The following is a 17992-nucleotide window of genomic DNA, read 5'->3' as shown; positions in this document are numbered from 1 at the left end:
AGGGGTCCCAAAGGCATCTTCCAAAGGTTTCCATTCTGGTGCAACGAAGCCGCCGCCGCCCGCTAGTAGGGCAAACGTCATCCTCGGGCCCGTCCCTGCAGCGTGAACTGTTACTTTGCAGGTGAAGACCACCTTTGGGCAGGGGAGCTTGTTCCTCTATTCCCCTTCAAAATTGGTCGTTGTGGGATCCCTTCCCGCCGAAGCTATGAGGGAAGAGGACCCGGGCCTCCGCTATAAATAGAGAGGATAGAACACTTGGTAGAGGTGGGTTTTCATTCCAACCGTAGGGCAACACACCTAGCCACTTGGCCTCCGGATGCTCAAGAGCAATGTACTAGTTCATCCACCCACCTCTGTGAGAGGCAATCCACCAAAAGCAGGAGTAGAGTTTTACGCTTCGTAGCGGCCCGAAGTTGGGTAAACTGTTGTGTTCTGTGCTACCCTCGCCATCGAGTGAGTCCTTCATCGTTTCCCTCGAGTAGTGAGCTAGGCGAGGCTGAGCGAGGAAAGATCTTCGTACACGCCCCCAGTGTTCGAATCCTTGGGGTTTTGCGGAGCCCGAAATCCGACAGCATGGTCCTCTTAGGGTCGGCTGACCAAGTCCACCAAGGGATGGTGCGCCACCTCTTAGGCCCATGTGGCTGATACATCTCCAACGTATCTATAATCTTTGATGGTTTCATGCTATTATCTTGTCAAACTTTGGATGTTTTGTATGCCTTTTATATCTTTTTTGGGACTAACTTATTAACTCAGTGCCAAGTGCTAGTTCCTGTTTTTTCCGTGTTTTTGACCCTTTTCAAAGGAAGATTTTGAACGTAGTCCAAACGGAATAAAACTTCTGAAAAGATTTTTTCCGAAACAGAAGACGATTGGGAGACTTGAGAACCAAGGTAGGGGGCCACCAGGGACCCCACAAGCCCCCTAGCCGTGGCCAGGGGGTCGCGCCTCCCAGGCTTGTGGGCTCCCTGGGCCTCCTCTGCCCTAGGTCTTTCGCCTATATATTCCCAAATATTCCACAAAAAATCAAGAGATCATCGGAAGTACTTTTCCGCCGCCGCAAGCTTCTGTCTCCACAAGATCCCATCTAGGGCACATTCTGGTGCCCTGCCGGAGGGGGGATTCGGATATGGAGGGCTTCTTCATCAACACCATGACCTCTCCGATGATGTGTGAGTAGTTCACCATAGACCTACGGGTCCATAGCTAGTAGCTAGATGGCTTCTTCTCTCTCTTGGATCTTCAATACAAAGTTCTCCATGATCTTCATGGAGATCTATCCGATGTAATCTTCTTTGCGGTGTGTTTGCCGAGATCCGATGAATTGTGGATTTATGATCAGATTATCTATGAATCTTATTTGAGTTTCTTCTGATCTCTTATATGCATGATTTCATATCCTTGTAATTCTCTTCGAGTTGTGGGTTTTGTTTGGCCAACTTGATCTATGATTCTTGCAATGGGAGAAGTGCTTGATTTTGAGTTCATACCGTGCGGTGACCTCACTCAGTGACAGAAGGGGTAGCGAGGCAGGCATCGTGTTGTTGCCATCAAGGGTAAAAAGATGGGGTTTTCATCATTGGTTTGAGTTTATCCATCTACATCATGCCATCTTGCTTAAGGTGTTCATTAACTCAATACACTAGATGCATGCTGGATAGCGGTCGATGTGTGGAGTAATAGTAGTAGATGCAGAAAGTATCGGTCTACTTGTCTCGGACGTGATGCCTATATGTATGATCATCGCCTTAGATATCGTCATGACTTTGCGCGGTTCTATCAATTGCTCGACAGTAATTTGTTCACCCACCGTAATATTTGCTATTTTGAGAGAAGCCTCTAGTGAAAACTATGGCCCCCGGGTCTACTTCACACCATATTTTCAGCCTTACTCTTTTACTTCGTTGCACTTTCCTCCTTGAGACATCACTTTAGAATCAATCTTGAAGGGATTGACAACCCCTTTATAGCGTTGGGTGCAAGCTCGTTTGTGTTTGTGCAGGTACTCTGGGCTTGACGAGATTCTCCTACTGGATTGATACCTTGGTTCTCAAACTGAGGGATATACTTACTGCTCTTGTGCTGCATCACCCTTTCCTCTTCAAGGGAAAAACCAACGCAAGCAAGTCTCCGTCAACGTGTCAATTTCTGGCGCTGCTGTTTGAGAAGTAGCAGAAGGATTTCTGGCGCCGTTGCCGGGGAGGATCAAGTCAAGAACTCCTCCAAGTAAGTGTCGCAAACTCATCTCTTGCATTTACTTTTTTTGCCTCCCGTTTTCCTCTCCCCCACTTCTGAAAAAACAAAAATTTACAAAAATATTTGCCTTTTTCGTTTGCCTTTCCTTTGCTTGTGTGCTATGCGCCTTCAATATGCTTGCATCTTCGCTTGCTGAAAATCTAGTGATATGGATCCTCGCCCACTTGCTAATCTCTTTAAGAGATCCAATTATGTTGATCCAACTGCTAGTGAGTTGTGTGCACTTGACTTTCTCTATGTAGTTTTGCTTAAGATGCGTGAATCTGAAAATCGTGATGAAGAAATTTATGAAGTGATTCACGAGGGCTCCTTGAATGAAAAGCATGATTATAATGGTTTCACTATAAACCTATTAGTGACAATCATGCTAAAATATGCAAAACCCTAAGCTTGAGGATGCTAGTTTTGCTTTGTCCACTACTTGTTGCAATGATCGTCATTGGGGTGACAATTTTTCTTATGATCTTGAAAATTTGTTTAAGCCTAATGATGAATATGATATTTGCAATAATATTGAAAGTGGGTTTGGAGAAGTCATGACTTTAGTTGATGATAATCCCACTATTTTTGAAGAGCGTAAACTTTGCATGCATGTGGATCATGAAAAGAATATCCTTTGTGATAGCTATATTGTTTAATTTGATTATGATCCCACATGTAATTGCTATGAGAGAGGAAAATATTGTGGTAGAAACTTTCATGTTACCAATTTACCTCTCGTTATGTTGAGATTGCTATTGTCTCTTTCTTCTTCCTTGCATATGGTCACTATTGGTTGTCTTGACAATCTGTTTTCCTATAAAATGCCAATGCATAGGAAGTATGTTAGACTTAGATGTGATTTTCACATGCTTTATTATGCTCTCGTTGTGCTTCAATTCTTGTCTTTTGTGTGAGCATCATTGAATTATCAATGCCTAGCTAAGGGCGTTAAACAATAGCGCTTGTTGGGAGGCAACCCAATGAATTTATATTTTTATTCCTGTTTTGTTGCGTCCACACCATCATAATTCTGTTATGATTGTGTTTTTTGTGTTTCTTTTTGTGTTTGAGCCAAGCAAAACCTTTATGACAAGTCTTGGTGATGGTTGTTTGATCGTGCTGGAAAAAGACAGATACTTTTCGCTCACGAGATTATTTTTCATTTTTATTAAGCAAGAGCTTTTGAGTTGATTCTTTTTGCTTCTGGTTTATATGCCTTTTTCCCAGGCATTCGTAATGTTTCAGAATTTTTGAGGGACCAGAAGTATACGAAGTATACAGTTTGCTACAGACTGGTCTGTTTTTGGCAGATTCTGTTTTTGTTGAGTTGGTTGCTTGTTTTGATGAAACTATGGATAGTATTGGGGGGTACTAGCCATGGAAAAGTGAGAATACAGTAATCTAACACCAATATAAATATAAATCAAGATTGCTACAGTACCTGAAAGGGCGGTAGTTTGTTTTCTTGTGCTAATGTTATCACGAGTTTCTGTTTAAGTTTTGTGTTGTGAAGTTTTCAAGTTTTGTGTGATGTTCTCATGGACAAAGGGATAAAGAGTGGAAAGAGCTCAAGCTTGGGGATGCCCAAGTCATCCCAAGACAAATTCAAGGACACCAAAAAGCCTAAGCTTGGGGATGCCCCGGGAAGGCATCCCCTGTTTTCGTCTTCAATCCATCGGTAACATTACTTGGAGCTATTTTTTTTATTCACCACATGATATGTGTTTTGCTTGGAGCGTCTTGTATCGTAGGAGTCTTTTGTTTTTGTTTTGTCACAATCATCCTTTTTGCACACCTTTTGAGAGAGACATGCACCTATCGTAATTTTTCTATAATGCTCATCGTGCTTCACTTATATCTTTTGAGCTAGATAATTTTTCTCTATGTGCTTCACTTAGATCTTTTAGAGCACGGCGGTGCGTGACTTGGTAGTTGGCTTGTGCTATGAAAGTAGTCCCAAAGGTGATAGGTACCCAAAGAGTATACAAAAACCTCTATCTTCATGTGCATTGAGTAGAAAGAGAAGTTTTGATTCCTCTCAATTAGTTTTGAGACGTTGATTTGGTAATATTAAGAGTTATGTTAGTAGGGTGTTGTGAATCTAGAAATACTTGTGTTGAAGTTAGTGATTCCCGTAGCATGCACGTATGGTGAACCGCTATGTTAGGAAGTCGGAGCATAATTGATCTATTGATTGTCATCCTTTGTGTTGAGGTCGGGATCACGCGATGGTTAACACCTACCAACCCTTCCCCTAGGAGTATGCGTTTACACTTTGTTTCGATTACTAATAAAAACTTTTGCAACAAGTATGTGAGTTCTTCATGACTAATGTGAGTCCATGGTATAGATGCACTTTCACCTTCCACCATTGCTAGCCTCTCTAGTGCTGCGCAATTTTCGCCGGTGCACAAACCCACCATATGCCTTCCTCAAAACAGCCACCATACCTACCTACTATGGCATTTTCATAGCCATTCCGAGATACATTGCCATGCAACTCCCACCGTTCCGTCTCATGACTTGTGTCTACACTCTCATATTGCCATTGCATGATCGTAAGATAGCTAGCAAGATGTTTCAACGTCATACGCCAAGATAGATCGTTGCACATCCCGGTACACTACCGGAGGCATTTTCTATAGAGTCATCATCATTCTGAGCTTTGAGCTGTGAGTAAATAAAAGTGTGATGATCATCATTATTAGAGCATTGTCCCATGTGAGTAAATTAAAAAAAGAGCCCAAAGAGCCCAAATAAAAAAAAGAGAAAAAAAGAGAGGCCCAAGAGCCCAAATAAAAAAAGAGAAAAAGAGAGAAGGGACAATGCTACTATCTTTTTCCACACTTGTGCTTCATAATAGCACCATGCTCTTCATGATTGAGAGCCTCTCGTTTCGTCACCACCATATTCTAGTGGGAATATTTATTATATAACTTGGCTTGTATATTCCAATGATGGGCTTCCTCAAATTGCCGTAGGTCTTCGTGAGAAAGCAAGTTGGATGCACACCCACTAGTTCTCCTTTTGAGCTTTCACATACTTATAGCTCTAGTGCATCCTTTGCATGGCAATCCCTACTCATTCACATTGATATACATTAATGGGCATCTCCATAGCCCTTTGATACGCCGAGTCAATGTGACCATCTCCTCCTTTTTGTCTCACAACCACCACCACACTCTATTCCACCTATAGTGCTATATCCATGGCTCACGCTCATGTATTGCGTGATAGTTATAAATTTTTTGAGAAAGTAAGAGTGCGAAAACAATTACTTGGCCAATACCAGGGTTTTCATGATTTAAATTAGTTGTGTGAGGATGATGGAGCATAGCCAGACTATATGATTTTGTAGGGATAACTTTCTTTGGCCTTGTTATTTTCAAAGTTCATGATTACCTTGCTAGTTTGCTTGAAGTATTATTGTTTTCATGTCAATCGCAAACTATTGTTTTGAATCTTACGGATCTTAAAATTCATGTCACACAAAAAAAGTTACAAAGGACAACTATGCTAGGTAGCATTCCACATCAAAAATTCAGTCTTTATCACTTCCCTACTCGAGGACGAGCAGGAGTTAAGCTTGGGGATGCTTGATACGTCTCCAACGTATCTATAATTTTTTATGGTTTCATGCTATTATCTTGTCAAACTTTGGATCTTTTGTATGCCTTTTATATCTTTTTTGGGACTAACTTATTAACTCAGTGTCAAGTGCCAGTTCCTGTTTTTTCCGTGTTTTTGACCCTTTTCAGAGGAGGATTTTGAACGGAGTCCAAACGGAATAAAACTTCCGAAAAGATTTTTTCCCGAAACAGAAGACGATCGGGAGACTTGAGAACCAAGGCAGGGGGCACCAGGGACCCCACAAGCCCCCTAGCCGCGGCCAGGGGGCGCCTCCCAGGCTTGAGGGCTCCCTGGGCCTCCTCTGCCCTAGGTTTTTCGCCTATATATACCCAAAAATTCCAGAAAAAAATCAGGAGATCATCGAAAGTACTATTCCGCCACCGCAAGCTTCTGTCTCCGCAAGATCCCATCTGGGACACGTTCTGGTGCCCTGCCGGAGGGGGATTCGGATATGGAGGGCTTCTTCATCAACACCATGACCTCTCCGGTGATGCGTGAGTAGTTCACCATAGACCTACGGGTCCATAGCTAGTAGCTAGATGGCTTCTTCTCTCTCTTGGATCTTCAATACAAAGTTCTCCATGATCTTCATGGAGATCTATCCAATGTAATCTTCTTTGCGGTGTGTTTGTCGAGATCCGATGAATTATGGATTTATGATCAGATTATCTATGAATCTTATTTGAGTTTCTTTTGATCTCTTATATGCATGATTTCATATCCTTGTAATTCTCTTCGAGTTGTGGGTTTTGTTTGGCCAACTTGATCTATGATTCTTGCAATGGGAGAAGTGCTTGGTTTTGGGTTCATACCGTGCGGTGACCTCACCCAGTGACAGAAGGGGTAGCGAGGCACGCATTGTGTTGTTGCCATCAAGGGTAAAAAGATGGGGTTTTCATCATTGGTTTGAGTTTATCCCTCTACATCGTGTCATCTTGCTTAAGGCGTTACTCTATTCGTCATGAACTCAATACACTAGATGCATGCTGGATAGAGGTCGATGTGTGGAGTAATAGTAGTAGATACAAAAAGTATCGGTCTACTTCTCTCGGACGTGATGCCTATATGTATGATCATCGCCTTAGATATCGTCATGACTTTGCGCGGTTCTATCAATTGCTCGACCGTAGTTTGTTCATCCACCATAATATTTGCTATTTTGAGAGAAGCCTCTAGTGAAAACTATGGCCCCCGGTTCTACTTACACCATATTTTCAGCCTTACTCTTTTACTTCGTTGCACTTTCCGCCTTCAGATCTCACTTTGCAATCAATCTTGAAGGGATTGTCAACCCCTTTATAGCGTTGGGTGCAAGCCCGTTTGTGTTTGCGCAGGTACTCTGGACTTGACGAGATTCTCCTACTGGATTGATACCTTGGTTGTCAAACTGAGGGAAATACTTACTGCTCCTGTGCTGCATCACCCTTTCCTCTTCAAGGGAAAAACCAACGCAAGCAAGTCTCCGTCAACGTGTCAATTTCTGGCGCTGTTGTTTGAGAAGTAGGAGTGGCCCCTGGGATGGGTGGGCCCCTCCCGGTGGACCCCTGGAACCCTTTCGGCACTCCCGGTACAATACCGGAAAACCTCGAAATTGTTACGGAACTCGAATACCAGTTTCCTATATATATATATATTTACCTCCAGACCATTTCGTAGCTCCTCTTGACGTCTGAGATCTCATCCGGGACTCTGAACAACCTTCGGTCACGAGCATTATAACTCAAATATCTCTATATCGTCACCCAACCTTAAGTGTACAGACCCTGTGGGTTCGAGAACTATGCAGACATGACCGAGACACTCTCCGGTCAATAACCAATAGCGGGACATGGATGCCCATATTGGCTCCTACATATTCTACAAAGATCTTTATCGTCGAACCACGATGTCAAGGATTCAATCAATCTCGTATATTGTCCCCTTTGTCCATCGGTATGTTACTTGCCCAAGATTCGATCGTGGTATCTGCATACCTAGTTCAATCTCGTTACCGGAAAGTCTCTTTACTCGTTTACGTAATACAAGATCCCGTGGCTAACTCGTTAGTCACATTGCTTGCAAGCTTGTTGTGATGTTGTATTACCGAGTGGGCCCTGAGATACCTCTCCGTCACACGGAGTGACAAATCCCACTCTCGATTCACGCCAACCCAACAGACACCTTGGGAGATACCTATAGAGCACCTTTATAGTCACCCACTTATGTTGTGACCTTTGATACACACAAGGCATTCCTACGGTGCCCCGGAGTTGCATCTCATGGTCATAGAAACAGGTACTTGACATGCAAAAAACAGTAGCAATAAACTGACACGATCATATGCTATGTTCATAGTTTGGGTCTTGTCCATCACATCATTCTCCTAATGATGTGACCCCGTTATCGAATGGTAACTCGTGTCTATGGCTAGGAAACCTTGACCATCTTTGATCAACGAGCTAGTCCTTTAGAGGCTCACTAGGGACAATGTGTTGTCTATGTACCCACGCATGTATTTGAGTTTCCAATCAATACAATTCTATCATGGATAATAAACAATTATCATGAACAAGGAAATATAATAATAACTAATTTATTATTGATTCTAGGGAATATTTTGAACAGTCCCCCACTTGCACTAGAGTCATTAATCTAGTTCACATCACTATGTGATTCACACCCAATGAGTTCTGGGGTTTAATCATGTTTGTTTGTGAGAGAGGTTTTAGTCAACGGGTCTCGACCTTTCAGATCCGTGTGTGTTTTACAAATCTCTATGTCATCTTGTAGATGCTGCTACCACGCGCCATATGGAACCATTCCAAATGACTGCTCCACTATACGAATCCCGTTTTCTACACAGAGTCATCCGGATTTGTGTCAAAGCATGCATCGACGTAACCCTTTACGACGATCTCTTTTATCACCTGCATAATCGAGAAACATTTCCTTAGTACTCAAGTTACTAAGGATAATCTTGACCATTGTCCAGTGATCCACTCCTGGATCACTCTTGTACTCCTGACAGACTCATGGCAAGGCACACATCTCGTGCGGTACACAACATATCATACTATAGAGCCTATGGCTAAGGCATACTGGACGACCTTCGTCCTTTCTCTTTCTTCTGCCATGGTCAATCTTTGAGACTTACTCAAATTCACACCTTACAACACAACCGAGAACTCCTTCTTTGACCGATCTATTTTGAACTCCTTCAAAATCTTGTCAAGGTATGTATTCATTAAAAGTTTTATCAAGCGTCTTGATCTATCTATATAGATCTTGATGCCCAACGTTCAAGTATCTTGTTCCAGGTTTTCCTTTGAAAAACTCCTTTCAAACAACCCTATATGCTTTCCAGAAATCCTAAATCATTTCCGATCAACAATAGGTCAACTACATATACTTATCAAAAATTCTATAGTGCTCCCACTCACTTTCTTGGAAATACAAGTTTCTCATAAACTTTGTATAAACCCAAAAGCTTTGATCATCTCATCAAAGCGTATATTCCAACTCCGAGATGCTTTCTCCGGTCCATAGAAGGATCGCTGGAGCTTGCATATTTGTTAGCATCCTTAGGATCGACAAAACCTTCTGGTTGTATTACATAAAACCTTTCCTCAAGGAAACCGTCGAGGAAACAATGTTTTGACATTCATGTGCAAGATTTCATAATCGAAAAATGCAACAACTACTAACATAATTCCAACGGACTTTTACCATCGTTACGGGTGAGAAAGTCTCATCATAGTCAACTCCTTGAACTTGTCGGAAACCTCTTTGCGACAAGCCGAGCTTTCTAAATGGTGAAATTTACCATCATCGTCTGTCTTCCTTTTAAAGACCCATTTGTACTTAATAGCCTTACAACCATCAAGTAGTTATTCCAAAGTCAACACTTTGTTTTCATATATGGATCCTATCTCGGATTTCATGGCCTCCAGCCATTTGTCAGAATTCGGGCCCACCATCACTTCTCCATAGCCCGTAGGTTCAATGTTGTCCAACAACATGACCTCTAAGACATGATTACCGTACCACTCGAGAGAAGTATGTGTCCTTGTTGACCTACGAGGTTCAGTAGTAACTTTATCTGAAGCTTCATGATCATCATCATTGACTTCCTCTTGAATTTGGTGTAGGCGCCACAGGAGCAACTTCCTGCGCCCTGCTACACTCTATTTGAAGTGACGGTTCAACAACCTCATCAAGTTCCACCATCCTCACACTCAATTCTTTCGTGAGAAACTCTTTCTCGAGAAAGGACCCTTTTTCAGCAACAAATACTTTTCTTTTGGATCTGAGATGGGAGATATACCCAATTGTTTTGGGTATCCTTTGAAAACGAATTTATTCGCCTTAGGTTCGAGCTTATCACGCTAAAGCCTTTTGACATAAGCATCGTAGCCCCAAACTTTAAGAAACGACAACTTAGGTTTCTCTAAACAATAGTTCATACGGTGTCATCTCAACAGAATTAAATGGTGCCCTATAAAAAGTGAAAATGGTTGTCTCTAATGCATAACCCCAAAATGATTGTCGTAATTCGATAAGAGACATGATAGTACGCACCATATCCAATAGGGTACGGCTACGATGTTCGGACACACCATCACACTATGGTATTCCAGGTGGCATGAGTTGTGAAACAACTTCCACATTGTCTAAAATGTATATCAAACTTGTAACTCATATATTCACCTCCACGATCACATCGTAGACATATTATCCTCTTGTCACGACAATCTTCAACTTCACTCTGAAATTTCTTGAACTTCTCAATATTTCAGACTTGTGATTCATCAAGCAAATACACGTGTATCTACTCAAACCATCAGTGAAGTAAGAACATAACGATATCCACTGCGTGCTTCAGCACTCATTGGACTGCATACATCAAAATGTATTATTTCCAGTAAGTCACTTTCTCATTCTATCTCATTGGAAAACCAGGCCTTCAGTCATCTTGCCCATGTGGCATGGTTTGCATGTCTTAAGTGATTTGAAATCAAGTGAGTCCAAAAGATCCATCTCCATGGAGTTTCTTCATGCGTTTACACCAATAGGCATGGTCCGCATGTCTCAAATGATTCAAAATCGAGTGAGTCCAAAGATCCATCAGTATGGAGCTTCTTCATGTGTTTTATACCAGTATGACTTTAAGCGGCAGTGCCACAAGTAAGTGGTACTATCATTACTACTTTGTATCTTTTGGCATCAATACTATGAACATGTGTATTACTACGATCGAGATTCAATAAACCATTCATATTAGATGCATGACCATTGAAGGTATTATTCCAGTAAACAGAGTAACCATTATTCTCTGACTTAAATGAATAACCATATTGCAATAAACACGATCCAATCACGTTCATGCTCAACGCAAACACCAAATAACATTTAGGTTCCACACTAATCCTGAAGGTAGATGGAGCGTGCGATGGTGATCACATCAACCTTGGAAACACTTTCAACACACATCTTCACCTCACCTTTAGCTAGTCTTCGTTTATTCCATAGCTTTTATTTCGAGTTACTAATATTTAGCAACTGAACCGGTATCTAATACCCATGTGCTACTAGGAGTACTAGTAAAGTACACATCAATAACACGTATATCTAATATACTTCTGTTGACATTGCCAACCTTCTTATCTACCAAGTGTCTAGGGCACCTCCGCTTGAGTGATCATCCCCCTCATCATAGAAGCACATAGTCCCAGGTTTGGATTCAACCTTGGGTTTCTTCAATGGAGTGGCAACTGACTTGTCATTCTCGAAGTTTCCCTTCTTTCCCTTGCCCTTCTTGAAACTAGTGGTTTTACTAACCATCAACACTTGATGCTCCTTCTTGATTTCTACCTTTGTTGTGTCAAACATCAAAAATAGATCAAGGATCATCTTCTCCATCCCTGGTTTGCAATAGTTCATCACGGGCAGTGACTTTGGAGAACTATGTCAATCACTGATGGGGTTATAGTCCTAGGGTAGGGTCATAGGCCTGCCCTGTAGGTCCTACCCAAGGACTACCCCTCATAAGGGACAAGGCCCTTAGTCAGTTCCGACTGAACTAAGGAGTTCCCATCATCCAGTCGGTAACAGATCCTCGACCATCCAGTCGGAGACGAGCATTCGGAGTATATCAAACTAACCGACTGGATTCCACTCTGTGCATCGTAACCCCCCTGGAGGGAAACGGTCATACGTTTCCATGTGCCTTTATTAGCATTTAAGACATACGTTACCTGTAACGTAGGCATTTATTTGCCACTACTCCACCCCTGTGCACCGAACCGTTGTGGAGGGCAGCGCACTCTATATAAGCCACCCTCCCCCACTGGTGCAGGGGTTAGCAATTCATTGTATTCTATATTCTACTCGACAACAAGCTCCCAGAGCACTGAGACGTAGGGCTATTACCTCCACCGCAGAGGGGCCTGAACTCATACAACCTCGCCGTAGCTAAGGCTCTGCCCATCCTTTCGTACCCTACATATCTACTGTCATACTTATACCCACGACAGTTGGCGCCCACCGTGGGGCAGGCGTCTAAGCGACTTCCGGCGAGTTTGCGACTACATCATTTCGTCATGTCGTCCGGTGGAGATTCGAGCATGGGTCACGAGATCCTCTTTGGCGCTCTCTCCTTCATCGTCGATGATTCGGCATGGCTTCGGGATGCCCCTCTTGACGTCGAGGCGCTTCCCCGCCGCAGGGCTACGCACTTCCGTGCCGGCGCCCGCGGCATTCGTCTTCTCAAGCAGTCGGCTCCGGTGTCGACCTACACCGCCGTCACGCGCCGCAACAAGCGGTCCCGCCGTCCGCGGCTCTAGCGTTGGGTGCAACACGCCCAGGCGCGCCAGAACGCGTCTTCACAAGTGGCGGTCCTAGAGTCGGTTGTGGTTGCCCCGCCGTCCCAGCGCTCGAACTCGGTTCCGACTGAGTTTCCTTCCGAGTACGTGGGTCGCGGGCCTGCAGCAGAAGTACACATGGCCAACTCCCATGTCGGTCCCCGTCAAGCTGGCCGGAACGAGCACGAGATCGGCAAAACATCCGGCGCTTGCCGTCCACCTCGCCGTTCTGCCAGTCGGCACTCTCAGCGGAGCAACGTGGAGTTGTTCCGCACACCCATCCTCAACTTGGCTGCGGCTGCCAAGATAGCCGATTCCCTTCAGCCGACTGATTCATAGGCTGGCAAGGGGATCGAGCAAATCCGCGCCCTGTTGCACACGGCGCAGCAGCAAAATTCGGCGGTCTCCCAGTCGCACAACAGGATCCACAATAGTTCTGTTCATGCAAATACGCATCGATCAGTTCACAGCCCTGGTTCTCATCAGCGCCACAGGGGAGGCAGCCATTCCATAAATCCCGAAGATCGTCGTCGTTCACGCACCCCTCCGCGGGGTGGGCCCTACGGGCCCCAACATCATGATGATCGGCGTTCAGTCGGTGACACTTACGACCCAAGGCCCGACGCGAGAGGGCATATCGCCCAGCGGAGGGTCGACAGGGGCCGAACCCACCGCGATGGTTACGATATTGACCGTCCGAGTGGAAGCAGGACCATCGTTTCTGGTCCCGAGTGTTTCAGTCGAGCAATCCGTTCGGCTGACATCCCTCCCAACTTCCGATTGGCGACGGGGATCAGCAAGTTTACAGGAGAGTCCAAGCCAGAAACGTGGCTGGATGATTACCGAGTGGCAGTCCAGATCGGAGGAGGGGACGACCACGTCGCCAAGAAGCACCTCCCTCTGATGCTCGACGGCTCGGCGCGAGCATGGCTGAACCAGTTGGCCCCCTCAAGCATCTACAGCTGGGCAGATCTGGCCCGAGTGTTCATCAGGACCTTCGAAGGGACGTGCAAGCGCCCTGCTGGCCTCGTGGAGCTCCAGCATTGTGTCCAGAAGCAGAATGAGCCCCTGCATGATTTCATTCAGCGTTGGACAACCCTCTACCACACGGTGGAGAACGTCACAGAGCATCAAGAAGTCTGCGCCTTCAAGGCAGGTGTGCGGTACAGGGATCTGTACCTGAAGTTCGGCCAAACAGGCGACATCTCCATGAGCAAGATGATGGAGATAGCGGCATGCTATGCAAATGGCGAAGAAGAGGACGGCATCCGAAGCGGCAAGCACAAAACATTCGCCGATGGAGATGGGAGTAACACTCGGAAGCAGAAGCAGAAAGCTCCGTCCACTCCGCAGGCAGAAGCTGCAGCTGTTACCAATGCCAAATTCAAGGGCAAGGGGAAGGCTCAGTTCACTCCCAAGAAGAAGCACATCAATAATCCCATCCTGGACCAGCCATGTCCGATTCATATGAAGATGGATGAAGAGGGCAACGCCATATATCCGAAGCATACCACTCGGCAATGTCGCCTCCTGATCCAGGGGTTCGGCGAAGGGCAACCGGGTGAAAAGGACAATGAACAGGATGAGGAGGATAAGGAGGATCCATTCCCCCAAGTCCATGCAACACTGATGATTTTTGCTGACATTGAGAGCAAGAGTCGACTGAAGGTGGTGAACAGGGAGGTGAACATGGCCACCCCTACCAACCCCAAGTTCCTCAAATGGTCTCAGACTGCGATCACCTTTGACCAGTCGGATCATCCAGCACACGTACCCACCCCAGGGAGACAGGCTCTGGTCGTCGACCCGATGGTGGAAGGAGTCCGACTGCGCAAAGTCCTCATGGACAGTGGCAGTGGCTTGAACATCATGTACGCCGACACTCTCAAGGGGATGGGCATTCTGATGTCCAAACTCAACGAGAGCAGCATGCAGTTCCATGGAGTCGTCCCTGGGCGAAAGGCCAAGTCACTCGGCCAGATCGCGTTGGACGTCGTTTTCGGCTCCGACAAGAACTTCCGCAAGGAAAAGCTGACGTTCGAGGTGGTGGACTTCCATAGCGCGTACCATGCAATTCTGGGCCGCCCGGCGTATGCACGTTTCATGGCCCGTCCATGTTATGTGTACCTGAAGCTAAAGATGTCAGGCCCGAAAGGTGTGATCACTATCACAGGCAATCGACAGCGGGCCGAAGAGTGTCTGCAGTAGGGATCTCGGATCGCTGATCAGCAGATGGTTGTCCTCGAGCTTGACGAGTACAAGAAAACAGTCGACCCCGCTGACTTGATGCGTGCGAAGAAGCCAGCTTCGGAGTCTGCATTCCACTCGGCGGGAGAGACTAAGAAGGTCAGCATCCACCCGACGGACGACACGGCTGCCCCGACGAACATCTCCACCACCCTCGATCCTAAATAGGAAGCCGAGCTCATCCAATTCCTCCGTGAGAACTGGGATATCTTCGCATGGAAGCCTTCTGACATGCCAGGTGTACCCAGGGAGTTGGTTGAGCACCGACTGCACGTGGATCCCGCCGCTCGGCCTGTCCGAGAACGCCTGCGCCGGTCCGCCGCGCACAAGAGGAAGGCAATCGGGGAAGAGGTGGCCAAGCTTTTGGCAGCCAATTTCATTCGCGAGGTTCACCACTCCGAGTGGCTCGCCAATGTTGTCATGGTGCCCAAGAAGGACAAGTCGCTCCGAATGTGCATCGACTTCAAGCATCTCAATAAGGTCTGCCCGAAAGACCATTTTCTGCTCCCCCGCATCGATCAAATTGTCGATTCGACTGCGGGTTGCGAGCGTTTGTCATTTATTGATGCCTACTCGGGCTATCATCAGATCCGTCTGTATGGCCCCGATGAATTAAAAACAGCCTTCATCACCCCATTCGGATGCTTCTGCTACGTCACTATGCCTTTCGGTTTGAAGAATGCATGAGCCACCTTTATGCGCATGATCCAAAAATGCCTCCTCGACCAGATCGGTCGGAATGTGGAGGCGTATATGGATGATATCGTAGTCAAGTCACGCAAAGGTTCTGACCTGCTGACTGACTTGGCAGAAACATTCGCCAACCTTCGTAGGTACGATATCAAGCTCAACCCCGCCAAGTGTTCATTCGGCGTTCCCAGCGGAAAGTTACTCGGTTTCTTCGTTTCCGAACGAGGGATCGATGTCAACCCCGAAAAGATCGGGACCATCGTCCGAATGGAGAGGCCGGTCAGAATACACGATGTCCAACGGCTCACAGGTTGCCTAGCGGCTTTGAGCAGGTTTATCAGTCGACTCGGCGAGAAAGCACTTCCTCTGTACCGACTCATGAACAAATCAGATACTTTCGAGTGGACAGATGAAGCCCAAGTTGCATTCGACGACCTCAAAGTCCTACTTTCCACCCAGCCAGTTCTTACTGCTCCGCTCAGTAAAGAGCCCCTTCTTCTGTATATCGCGGCTACAAATCAAGTCGTCAGCACTGTTCTTACAGTCGAACGAGAAGAAGAAGGCAAAGCATACAAAGTTCAGCGGCCAGTGTATTACGTCTCCGAAGTCCTGACTCCTTCCAAGAAGAGGTATCCCCACTATCAAAAACTTATCTACGGGATTTACATGACTGCGAAGAAGGTGGCTCATTATTTCCAAGACCACTCGGTGTCTCTCGTTTCTGATGCTCCCTTGTCGGAAATCCTCCACAATCGGGATGCATCGGGCCGAGTGGCGAAGTGGGCAATGGAGATGTTGTACTGCGATATCAAGTTCGAGGCCAAGAAATCTATAAAGTCTCAAGCTCTCGCTGACTTCATAGCAGAATGGGTAGAACAACAGCAACCGACCCACATCTACTCGGCTCATTGGACAATGTTCTTCGATGGGTCCAAGATGTTGAATGGCTCCGGCGCTGGCGTTGTGATCGTATCGCCAAAGGGCGACAAACTCAAGTATGTGCTGCAGATACACTTTGATTCCTCCAACAATGAGGAAGAGTATGAAGCTCTCCTTTATGGACTACGCATGGCCATCGCACTCGGCGTCCGTCGCTTGATGGTCTATGGCGATTCGGATTTGGTGGTTAATCAAGTGATGAAAGAGTGGGACGTCAGGAACCCCACCATGACCACATACTGCAATGCGGTGAGGAAGCTCGAGAAGAAGTTTAAAGGTCTAGAACTCCACCATGTTCCGCGACTGAAAAACCAAGCAGCTGATGAGTTGGCAAAACTCGGATCCACTCGGAGACCAGTCCCGAGTGACGTCTGCCTCGAGCACCTCCACCTTCCCTCAGTTAAAGAAGATCCCTTCACAGAGGAGCCAGTACAACCGAAGAGCTCGACGGACCCTACTGAAGTCGAAGTACCTGCCGTGGTTGATTTGATAATGGAGATTCTTGTTGTCATCCCCGAGTGGACTGTCCCTTTGATTGCATACATCCCGAGGCAGGAATTATCAGAAGACGAAGTCCAAGCCAGGCAGATCGTCCGCAGGTCAAAGTCGTTCACTGTCATTGATGGCCAGTTGTACAAGGAAAGCGTTTCAGGCGTTCTTCAACGATGCATCTCCCCAGAGGAGGGACAGTTGATCCTGGAAGAAATTCACTCGGGAACCTGCGGTCATCACGCCTCTTCAAGAGCAATCATCGCCAAAGCATTCAGAGCTGGCTTCTTCTGGCTGCAGGCGAACGAAATGGCTAAAGATATGGTCGACCGATGTGAAGGCTGTCAGTTCTACTCCAACAAGTCCCACAAGCCAACATCTGCGTTGAAGACAATTCCTCTTGTTTGGCCATTTGCAGTATGGGGATTAGATACAGTCGGTCCATTCAGGACAGGCCAAGGGGGATACACACATCTGTTGGTGGCAGTCGACAAGTTCACAAAGTGGATCAAACCCAAGCCCATCAAGAAGCTCGACGCCCTAACAGCCATCAAGTTTGTCAGGGACATCATCTCCAGATTCGGGGTACCTCACAGCATAATCACAGACAACGGGACAAACTTTGACTCGGACAGATTCAAAGGTTTCTGTGCAAGCCAAGGTATCCGAGCGGATTTTGCATCTGTGGCGCATCCTCAAACAAACGGACAAGCAGAGCGGGCGAATAGACTTATTCTGCAAGGTTTGAAGCCCCGACTCCTGCGTGAGGTGGGACATGCTGCTGGCGCCTGGGTCACCGAGCTACCTTCAGTGCTTTGGGGTCTCCGTACAACCCCGAACAGATCTACAGGGCGATCACCGTTCTTCTCGTTTACGGAGCAGAAGCAGTCCTTCCGAGTGACTTGCTCCACAATGCTCCA

This window comes from Hordeum vulgare, chromosome 6H (genome assembly GCF_904849725.1).
Source record: "Hordeum vulgare subsp. vulgare chromosome 6H, MorexV3_pseudomolecules_assembly, whole genome shotgun sequence".
NCBI lineage: Eukaryota > Viridiplantae > Streptophyta > Magnoliopsida > Poales > Poaceae > Hordeum > Hordeum vulgare.
The sequence above is the reverse complement of the archived record's forward strand: the minus strand, read 5'-3'. Positions refer to the sequence as shown.